Below are 12563 nucleotides of genomic sequence, written 5' to 3' on the forward strand. Positions count from 1 at the left end.
AAAGGAAAAAGAATAAAGGAACATGTGAAGAACATGATGATATCTCTCTCTCTTTGTCTTTGATCATGTCATGCTTATACTATTTAGTCATACAACTTTGTATTGAAATCGATTTTTGGATTTGAATTTGTATTTGGATTAACTTTTTGCTGAGTTTTATATTTGGATCATGAACATCAAATTATGAAAAAATGACTTAATCGATAGTTGATAATGTTAGAAAATAATTTTATTGAATTTTTGCAAGGTGTTCCTATAATGAATTTTAATATCTTTAAGTTAATGTGTTCCTATAATGACTTTAACATAATACTATCCTTAATTTTTTTTCTTCTAAAAAAGTAAATAAAAAATTAATTAATTAATTTCATTGTCCTAGAAAATTCTTATTTACCAAATGCTAGCAGAAAAAACAAATAATATTGTATATTTCTATAATTAGTTAATTTTGGATATAAATGTTTAAAAATGATAACAAACTCAAAAACACTATTAAAGGGAACATGACTTGAATGATTTTTTGTTTGTTTTGCAATTACAATTAGAAAAATGTTCAAATAATATTTACTTTCTACACATATTTTTTAAAATATTTACTTTATATATTTATTCATTTCTCTTCACCATATATCTTACTTTGAAATATATATATATAAAAAAAAAATCCTTAGGATTGAAGTGTATACACCCTAAGAGCAAAGATAATTAAAGATCAAAACAAGAAGAAAAAAATTCAACAAATGACATAATAATGTTACCATTTCGATATTTTAGAAATGCATTTATTAAATAGAATGATATCCAATTACGTACCACAAATGATTTGATCAATTGTGTATAGATAGACATATATGTAAAAACAATATATTATCATGTTATCATAACAAACAAATAGACATGAGTAAAATTATGTATATATTACATAACATATTAAACTAAAATAAATATGCACATCAATTTACATATTATAAGATATATTATTTCAATATATAAATTTTCATACAATAAAATATGATAATGCAATAGAAATGCGGACATATAGGCGCGACAACGTTTGTGTTTCCGCTAGTCTAGATAAAATAAATATCAATTGTATCTAAATTGATTGTCTAAGCTTTTTACAAGTTCAAGGAACTAATCTATGCAATAAAGTAGTCTTACTTTTTAAAAAAAAGATTCTAGTAGTTTTAAAACATTGGAACAAAGCCAAGATGATATCTAACATCCACAATAACCAACAAAATAACCACATCAATAAAATAACACAATCACAAAAACAAAAAAGAGTATTTATGTCCCAAAACACCTTAGCAAAGCCGAGATGATATCCAACATTCAGGATAACCAATAGAATAGCCACATCCATGTAATCACCGATCTACACATTCATGAACTAAGTAAGCAACAAATTTTTAAAATGATCAAGCATATATGCAAGAAGAAAATGTCTTTACCTCAAAACCATTACTTGGTTATCTTCATTGTTGCTAGTGATTACAATGACATAAAGAAATACATATTAACATATACAAATGAATATTTTATGCAAATAGATGTGATAGCTTCTCAACTGCAATTGCATAAATATGTGAATCAATTAACTTGGACTAACCTGAAGCTTAAAAATCATATTAGAACAGAAAAAATCATAATAAAGCTTGATTAGTTTGAGTCAATTCTCAAAACAATAAAATTTCAAACTTTATTCCTTAGTCAACAAGTCTAGGTACATACATGACTTAAAGGAAAAGAGAAGACAACCAAGTAAAGGGGAGCTACAACTTACCATATACACAGATAGTGTGGATACACTACAAGCTATATCATATGCTAACTGGAATGGTATTATCAAAATATTAATTATTAAATTTCAACTCACCTCTAGTAAGGATTGCTTGTAGTTTGATGATTTTTACTAGTAGAACCATTTGTATGTACCTAAATTAAGAGAATGTTTTTTCTTTGTAAAATATCATATCATAGTTAAATCTTTGAATAAGTTGAATTATAAATTCATACCACTTGATCTATAGCTTCTAAGACTTGATTAATTTGTAGATCTTTTGCAAATCACACTTTAAGGACAACAAGATTTCCAAGCAAATTCTCCAAATTTTGAATTCTATTGTCTGCATAAGAGTTTAAGATAAACTTGCTTGATGTAAAAGCTTATCAAGACAACACACACATCCTCTTTTTTTAGGTCCTTTGACTTTTGAATATATATCATTTGTACAATCAGAAGAATCTTGGTTGCTTTATAAATTTTGTGAACTCCTTGCTTCAACCATTTTCTTTTTTAGTTCATCCTACATAAATACGCTTTATAAATTATTACCATGCATCAATATATATTCTCAATACTTCAATGCCACCAAACAAAACTCGTCTCCTCATTAGTTAATCCCCTTCATACCATAACCATCTATTAGAAAATTGACCAAAGGAAAAGATAAAACAAAGAGAACGTATTGAAATAAAAATAAATTCTTACAATTACAATAACAGGCTTTTCAATAATAATGCTTCCATCTTTTTGAGTTCGAGTGTCAATATAAATTTCTGCCCAAGAAGGTTGCACTCCTTTAGCCTTTGTTGTTTAACATTAGTTAAAAAAAAATCAATCATCCTATTTATACTAAGCAATTAAATATTAAAAAATTATAAAAAAAGCAAACCATCTCATGAATCCATCTTGGAAGATTTTTGGTTTCCATGCAATGCAAGTCCTCATATTTTGAGCGATTTCTTTTGTTAATGTTGCTTATTTTCTATAACCAACAAATATAAAAAGTCAATAATAAAAATAAACATATAATATATAATTGTTATGTTAGCCAAAGGTTAGTGACAATGTACATATATACCTATCATTTCTCAGAACACCAATAATGTACTAAATCACGATATTGAAAAGGATCAATCATTGGATCTGGGATGTGAGCAACCATTTCCTCCTTAGTTTTGTTCAATTCATATTTAAATTGTCTCCATTTCAACTCATGTCATCAATCAAATTTCCTTTGTTTGTTTAGTTAATTCAAGAACAAATCGAAACTTACCCTATTATGAGTATCATTAGCAAACAGAAAAAGACCATTTTGTTAGACATTACAAAACAAAATTTTACAAGAAATAAAATGAAACAACACTTATAAAGTATTATATTAGACCTGAATCAATTCAACCATGTCAGTAATATAGTCTTCAGGCATGTCTTTTCAGTTAAGAAAATTTATAGGAGCACATTGGTGTCTCCTTATGAAGCTCCCAATTGCATGTCAATCCACCCTAAGATTTGGTTAAGGATAACGTGGTTCCATCCCCAATTTTTGTAGCAATCTACCAATTTCAATGTCTTGAGAGAAGATGAACAAGCCATTCAGCATCAATGATATCATAACATTTATAGAGGTCTGAACACCTAATATGTGGACAGCCATTCGCAAGGTCAGTAATACATCCTCTCATAATTAGGACAATTTTTGGAGTGAGCTTCTAGATAGGGGTGTTCATAATTTGGTATTAAATAACTATAACCATACCTAATAAATAACTAGATTATAAATAGGTATTATAACTATAACTAGTTTTTAAAATATGAATATAATTTGATATAACTAGCTATTGTTTTTAAAATATGAGTTATGAGTATATAACTAGTTATAAATAAACTAGTTATATAACCAATTATATAACAAGTTATGTGTAAAACCAATTATATAACTAGTTATATAAAATTAGTTATGGTTATATGTATTTTTTTAAAACTAGTTTTTTTTAGCATCCCTACTTCTAATATAGTGGTTGATAACTTGAAGGTGTGGTTGAGCTTGTGAGTTGAAGTTGAAACTTGGAACCAAAATAATAATTTTATTATATTAATATAACTAGTAGACTTTATAACTAATAAGTACATATTAAAATCAATGATAAAAACTCTATACTAAAGAACTTTGAGGTTAAAATCAATGATAAGAACTATGCACTAAAGAAAAATGAAATCCTAAAAGGTATGAAAACTCCATTGTAATCCTAAAAGATAAGAAATTAAGAATGGTGTCTACACTTATACGTTGAAGAGTCATTTCTAGAGCTAGAGTTTAATAAATAGACAAGGTTATTCACCAAAACAAATAAAAAGGGTTAAAGAATTTCATTTCTCTCTAAAAAAAAGAGAAAATCTTTTATTTAAATAATAATATACAATAAGAATTCATAGAATGAGACCAGAGATGATATTAATTTCTTTTATATAGAAAAACAACATTCACTTAAATAAATAACAAAAAAACGACTTCATGCATTCCCCAACTTTTTCCAAATTAGAGTTAATTCAATATGAGAGTTGCCACTTTTGAAATCTTATCAGATTACTCTAGCAAGATTGAAGAATGTCTGCGGAAGATGATAATAACAAACTCTGCACTAAAAGAAAAATGAAATCCTAAAAGGTATGAAAACTCCATTCTAATCACCAGTAACCAGCAAGGAACAACATGGTTTAAGCCTCGAAAACTTACGAAAGAGAAAGCGAGTATAAAAATCAAGAGAGACAACAAGAGTGGTAGCAAGATAACTTGAAAGTTGCAGCTCCACTGCCTGTTATACTAACTCATCTATAAGTTGTAGGCGGTAGCAACTAGTGATTGCCTTATCAACTTACTCGTACATGCACTTGTACATGCACTCGACAAAAGAAACTTATTTGGAAACCTGTGAGGCACACTTTTTACCTATTTGAAACTAATAAGAGCATATAACAATCGCTCATGATGAGAAATAAGGTTGAGAGATTCTAATTCATGATTTTAGCCACTCTTGATCCTTCAAAACAAGACCAAACTTTCCAGAAAAATCTAAAAGAAATTGAATTTCCTGTAAGTATTTGATTCAAATTAATCATCATCAAACCTCTTTGAGTATCATCACAGCCCACTTGACTACAGTGGCATCCATGACCAAATACATACTAATCATTTTCTCTCTGTTCCAATACCATTTCATAACAATGACCAATTGTTAACTACTCTGTCATCAACCAAAAGTTGCAGCCACAAAATGGAATAAGTATGTGAAAGAAAATAGAGAGGTTGCTATACCAATTATCAAGTGACATTCCAAAACCAAATAATGGCGTTCTGAATGACAATTCAACAAAAATGATAAGTCAAAGTCACTAAAATAGATCTATACCTTCAAATTTGCAAGCATAAACACTCACCTAACATATCCACATGCCCACAAGAATGAATTCCAAATAAGAGAAGCAACAATATTTGTTAGCATTACACGCAGGAAGTAGGCAAATTCATAACCAAATGAAAAGCAGTTTTAAACCAAAAGGCACAGTCCCTAAGCACAAGTAACTAATAATATCAATTCAATGTATCAACTCTCAGCTAAAAAATGTACAACGGCTAACCTAAAAGGCTTAAAGTCAAGTGAGTATAAAAAGTGAGTTTGAAAGAGAAAGTGAGAATAAAAAAAATTGAGAGAAAAAACACAAATCAATATACCTTATGAAAATCATGCGACTGCATAGAATGGGAAATCACATGACCACGCGAAATCAAAATCCCGTGAGATGGAGAAAATAAGGGTTAAACCGAGAGACCGTAAGAGAAAATGGAACCGCAAATAACGAGAGTGAAAAGCAAATCACAAGTAGAAGAACACAAAAAGTGTTTGCGACATCAAATCGGAAAGCAAATTTAGAGAGTGAAAAGAAAATCGCAAGTAGAAGAACACCAAAGTTCATATCGATAAGCAAATCACAGTGGAGTAAATTGAAAATGAAATTGTGAGTAGAAAAACACGAAATTTCAAATCAAAAAGCAAATCACGATAAAAGTAAAGAGTTGTGGAAAAAACCTGGAGCAGAAAAGCTCTTAATGCCATTGTTTAGCCAACACATATTTGCAGAAAGGCTAAACAAGTAAGCGTAATGGAAGAGAGGCTTTGTAAAACACAAATAAATTGTTTTCTTTTCATATTTTTTCATTTTAATCATTTGGTAAATTGTTTCTCCTCTATTGAGTAAACAATTCATGCTAAATTAAATTAATCCATAAAAATAATGTTAATCTAAATTAAAATTAATTCTTAAAATTATTAATTAATATATTTTATCTTTAAATTTTTGAATAATTATTAACTAAAAATTGAATTAAACTAAATGATTATTTGTTAAGATTAAATTGAGTATTTACTAAAAACAAAAAACAAAAGACTAGTATTCAAATTCAAACAATCTAAAAGAGTTTTACCTACACCATAATGATAGGTATAAGACTTTTGAGATTATACATATATCAATCACTAGAGGTACAAGTTTTATGAAGTTTTATCTACGTCACGTAATTGTATGTATAAGTTTTTTTTTTTTTTTTTCTTTAGAATTTTGCCTTCATTGTGTTTTTGTAACTAGTAATCCTTTTGAGTTGTAGGAGGCAGAAGTCTTTTTTTCAGTTTTAATGAATTTACCTATACCAAATAATGATAGGTATAAGTTATCTAGTTTTACCTACATTAATCAGGTAAAAATATTTTTGACTTTTACCTACATTAATTCATGCCTATAGGAAAAAAGAGACGTCCATAAGCATAAGTTATTTTTGTTGTAATGTTAATTAATCAATTAATTATTAACGCAAATATATCTAATTAAAACAATCAAGTATTCAATATACCAACAAAATTTCAATAAACTATAATTAGCAAGAAAATTAGTATTTAATGGTATATTTATATTTGGTATTAATCTTTTATTTTAACTCGATGCATTAAAATAGTTTTGAATATACATTACTATACTTTAAAAAATGTACTTGTAATTAGATATTTTTCACAATTTTACTTTGATCAACAAAAAATACTCTATATTAATTTACATAGTTCTTATATTTACTATATAAAATTAAAAAAATAGAATAAATATAAAATCTAAATATTTCAATTTATACGGTATCAATTAAATTATTTGGAGGGAATGCATATGGAGATGTCTCGCGATATCACTCTATAGAATAAAATCTTATATATATAAACACACAAGGGATCAAATTATACTCATATAATTTTGACAATTATTGTACCATTTTTATAATTTGATATACAATCTGATTTTTATTGATCCAACTGTTGACTTATATCTATATAATATCAAGAGCGTTTGTGTCAAATTTTATCAAAATTAAACAACAACAAAAAAGTAATCAAATGATCAATATTTTAGTATTTTTTAAATATTTATATTACATTAATTTTAATCTATATAAACGAGATAATAAATATTTTTGAATTAATATGAAATTTTATATATATATTCTTTGTGAAAGAAACTTTGAATCTAATGATAACTTTTAAGAAAATATTATCTAATTAAAAATTACAAAATAATATAATAATTATTAAAGTTACACAGTATAATTTTATTATTTCTCATATATATATATAGATATGATTAATCAAATTAATAATATTAAAATGTGGGAATTGTTAACATAATCTCACATTAGATTAGGTTTGTACACATAAATATTGGACAGAAAATCCATTCACTTTTCTGTATTGTAAAATTAATTGTAGGGATGTTAATGTAATTAAGCATTTAATACTTTAAAAAAAAAAAAAAACTGATTTATCTCTTCCCACCCATTTCTCTCTCCTCTCCCATTTATCACGCACCATTGTAGCTACCTTTATCTCCTCAATGACAGAACGTATGCCAAGAATGAAAAACACCATTGCAACAATAATTAGGAATAATAGAAATGTTTTCTGGAAGAAAAAAAAAAGGAATAACACAAAGGTAAAAACTACTTTAACAATAGAGATAAGAAATGTACCAAGTGTTGAACAGAAGAAATAAATATTCCGTGAACAAAGTTATGGGGTTTCATCATCATCTTCCCCCCGAAAAAAAACGTGACCTCTTGGCAATTACCAGTGATCGGCTTTCCGTGTCGAAGGACACGTTGTGGGCGGAAGCATCATTGCCATCACCGCCGGAGGAAGTGATGGAGGAGTGTGATCACGCCTTCACGGTGGGTTTACAGAGAGAGAAATGAGAAGGGAGGAGAGAAAAATCACTTTTTTTTCTTCTAAATATTTAATACTTAATTACATTAGTACCATTATAATTAATTCACTATAACAGAAAGGTGAATGGATTTTCTGGCCAATTTTTTGGATGTACAATGCTAACCTACTCTAACACGACAGTATGTTAGTAATTCCCTTAAAATATATATGTTAACAGTAATTATACTATTTTAAAAATTTTATATTTAAATGTTTTGTAGTTCAAATTAAAATTATGAATGCAATGCATTTTAAGAAAAATAATAAAATTACTTTAAATAAAATATTAAATATATAACATGTGCTGTTTAAAATTTGGTTATTTAAACGTGTAAAGAAAAATAAAAATATATTAAATGTCTTAGATAATTAAGATTGTGTTGTGCTAATTAAAAATTACTTAGTTAACTATTTGAGTTAAATTTAGAATGAAAAAAGGCGGGGCATTCTTTTACGGTAGCATCACTGGTGTGCTCAAGATCTCGGTCATTAAGCAATTATCTTCTATATATAATATTAGTTTAGTATCTCTTGTTTTTAAGAATATTAAATTCGTATTTTATAATTTATAGGAGTAATTTTTTTATATTATTTTAAATTTTTAACATATTATTAATTATTTGATTTAAATTTTAATAAATATAGGTTAGTAAATATGTCAATAAATATTTAAATATATTTTTATACACATATGATCCGGAAAAATATTATTATTAGGAGTGTTATCTTAGGTAAGATCTTTTCTTCACCTTGGTGATATCTTAGATGTTCTTTTTTATTTTCTTTAAAAAAATTAATTTAGTTCATTTTTTTTGTGTGGTTTGAACAATTTATTTAAGATAACAAAATTTGAGTGAAATTGTTTAATTATAATATATTTCATTTTTTTTTATTTAATTACCTTTTTAAGATTTAAAATTCATCTAAAATCATAATTTTTTTTAAAACAAAATATCATCTAGTTTAAGTTGGAATAGAAGGAAAAAAATAAATTAGATGACATAAATATATTTAGTCCTGCATTAATTTCATTTTTAATTTTATTATGGTTAATTGTATTTTAAATTAAATTAGTTCCAAAAATAACTTATTCATTAAATATTTTTTATGAATTAATGTCATAAGAAATGAAATTTTATTAAATAAATAAATAAATATTTTTTCGTGATTAAATTTCAATCAAATATTCACAGAAGAATATATTTTTATCAATAATAAAATATTGTATAATTTTCATTTGCAAGATCTAAATTTTAGTATGATAAAAATGTTATTAAATAATTTTCTATATTAAACATCCCAACGAGGTTGACACCCATCTGAGCCGATCACCACTTTACTAAAATGAAAGTAGAACAAGATGAAACTAGGATAGTTGGGCATGCACCTACATAGGTGAACTTAGCTGTAATAGAAACAGAGGCTTGCAACGTTCCACGTCCTCGGTAGAATTCCACCAATTAACGCATAAAGTTTGTATACTCCCCTTCCGACTACTTGGCTGATCCGATAAGGGCCGACCCACTAGGGAGACAACTTGTTTATGATCTAGTTTGGTTGAGCCTTTTTCATCACTAAATCCACCTCCTTGAATTCCCGTGAAACAACTCGGGAATTGTACCTCAGTTTGGCTCGAAGCTTAGTCATTGCCTCTTGAACGGGTGTTACTCCATGTACTTCTCTGACAGTGTCAAGGTCAACAAGTTGATCTCCTTTCGACTATTCCTCATCAAATGCATCCACTTCAAAAGTTGGCTCAACCACTTTGATAGGGATCATAATGTTAGTTCTGTAGACCTGAGAGAAAGGGGGTTCGTGAGTAGACAAATGAGGAGTAGTATGATAAGACCATAAGATCTAGGGTAGCTCGTCAACCCACGATGCCTGAGCACGCTTTCAAGTGCTTTTCAAATTGTTCAACACAACCGTATTAACGGCCTCCACCTGACCATTTGATTGTGGATGCTCGACCAATGTAGATATCAACCTTATGTTATGGATTTCGTAGAACTCCTTGACATTGTCGTGGTTGAATTGCGTGTTGTTGTTGGCAATTAAAGTGTTAGGGACTTCAAATCTACATATAATCGATTGCCATAGGAACTTCTTAACTCTTTCTGTGGTGATTTTGGCAACCGATTCAGCTTTTGCCCATTTCTAAAATAATCAATCGCAACAATCAAATACTTCAATTGGTAGACTCCGATCAATTAAGGGCTAAGGATGTCAATACCCCACTTGTTGAAAGGCCACGAGGAAGACCAAGAATGCAAATACTCGGTTGGAAGACCATACAGATTGGTGTGTCGTTGATGTGCATTGCATTTCTTAAAAAATTCCATGTAGTCAGATTGAAGTGTAGGCCAATAATACCCTGCTCAGACAATTTTAGTCCCCAACGATTGACCTCCAATATGGATCCTAAAAACTCCTTCATGTTCTTTGGTGACAACTACCTCAGCTTGCGGTGGAGCCAAGCATTAGAGGAAGGGTGTGCTAAGACCAATCCTATAAAGCTTTCTGGCAATAATCATATACTTGGAGGCCTCTTTAATGCACTTTGCCGCTTTTGCTCTGATGATTGGTAAGTCACCTAACTCTATGTATCAAATGAGAGGCCCCATCCAAGAATCCATCTCTGCTTGGAGGAACATGACCTATGCATCAGCAAAAGCAATACTTGGTCACTCTAGAGTTTCCTGGATGATCGTCTGATTTTCGTGCTTCTTGGAACTCCCCAATGTTGGATCAAGTGGCCTCAGAATAATTAAGAAGGGGGGGGGGTTGAATTAATTATTAATGTGTCTTGACTAATTAAAAATTTGTCCTTCTTAATATTACTAGATTCAATTAGGCTTTACTACTAAGTTATGAAAAAGTAAAGAACATAAACAATAACTTAGACAAAAGTAAAGCAGAAATAAAAAGTGCACAAAGGAAAAGTAAAGAGTGTAGGGAAAAAGAAAGCAAACACAAGATTTATACTGGTTCGGCCACAACCTGTGCCTACGTCCAATCCCCAAGCAACCCATGGTTCTTGAGATTTCCAATAACCTTGTAAAAACCTTTACAAGCAAAGAGCCACAAAGGATGTACCCTCCCTTGTTCTCTTTGAACAACCAAGTAGATGTACCCTCTACTTGAAGCGAACTACAAAGGATGTACCCTCCATTGTGTTCACTATTACAACCAAGAAGCTACCCGCTTCTTACACAAAATTCTCAGATGGTTAGTTCTTTGAATTCAGTGTTTGGGCAAAGAATTCTCAGACGGTTAGTTCTTTGAATTCTTTGTTTGGGGAATCAAAAGAATTCTCAGATGGTTAGTTCTTTGAATTCTTTTGGCAAGAGGGAGAAGGAAAGAATCAAAAAAATTCTCAGACGGTTAGTTCTTTGAATTCTTTTGGCAAGAGGGAGAAGGAATGAAGAAGAAGAATAACACAAGTTTTTGGACAATGAACTTTTCTTGAATAAAGAAAGTGTTGAACAAAAACTCTTAGAAGAATGCTTTGAATGAATGAAAGAAATCTCTTTTTAAAATTCGTGCCATGGTCACATATTTATAGTCATTTGATGACTCAAGTTAAAGTTTGTGACTCTTGGCAATTTCTTTTAAAAACTAGTCACTTTAAAAGTTGTGACTTAAAAAATCTTCAGAAACTAGTCACTTTAAGAATTGTGACTTTTGGTAATTTATTTTTCAAAATAAGTCACTGGTAATCGATTACCATCATAGTGTAATCGATTACACATCAACAGATGTGGCTCTTCATGTTTAAATTTAAAAATCAAAACGTTTAGAAACACTGGTAATCGATTACAAATGTTGTGTAATCGATTACACAAGTTTGAAAATGTTTTATCACAAGTTGTGACTCTTGAAATTTGAAATTCAACGTTTAAAAACATTGATAATCGATTACATGCCCATGGTAATCGATTACTACTTTGTAAAACAGTTATAAAACTGTTTGGGCTTCTGGTAATTGATTAACAGAGAGTAAAAACTTCGGTAAAAGATTTTTCTTTGAAAAATTCTTTTTGACAAATTGTGCTATTCAATCTTTTCTTTTGAAAAAAATCTTTTTCTACTTATCTTGATGCTTTTCTTGAAGTTCTTGCATATCTTGAGTCTTCTCTTGAATCTTCACTTGAATCTTGATTCTTGATTGAACGACTCTTTGATTCTTGAAACTTGTTTGACTCTTGATTCTCGACTTGAGTCTTTGGCATCTTCAAAATAAACTTGGAAAGCTTTGCTTCCACACCCAACCTAAATAATATATCGGCTCTATCATTCTCATCCCTTAATAGGTTATCGGGGTCAAATCTTGTAAAAGATTGAGCTAACTCCTTGTTTTCTCCTAGTATTTGCCAACTAGGGATCCTTGGCTTGATAATCTTCTTTCGCCTACAAGATTACCACCTTGGAATCTCCCTTCGCCACTAATTCTTTGACTCCCATTTCTCGAATGAGTC

At 29.2% G+C, this 12563-nt stretch overlaps 1 long non-coding RNA gene across 1 annotated transcript; it reads right to left on the bottom strand.

Annotated features, from left to right (window-relative positions):
- Window positions 1-1075: 1075 nt before the first annotated feature.
- LOC114412438 lies at window positions 1076-6017 on the bottom strand. The gene is made up of 2 exons (XR_003666738.1): window positions 2020-6017; window positions 1076-1938 (listed from the first exon to the last, which is right to left on the bottom strand). It is a non-coding gene; the product is annotated as an uncharacterized LOC114412438 (long non-coding RNA).
- Between the last annotated feature and the right edge of the window lie 6546 nt (window positions 6018-12563).

The sequence above is a fragment of the Glycine soja genome, chromosome 5 (genome assembly GCF_004193775.1).
Source record: "Glycine soja cultivar W05 chromosome 5, ASM419377v2, whole genome shotgun sequence".
Lineage (NCBI taxonomy): Eukaryota > Viridiplantae > Streptophyta > Magnoliopsida > Fabales > Fabaceae > Glycine > Glycine soja.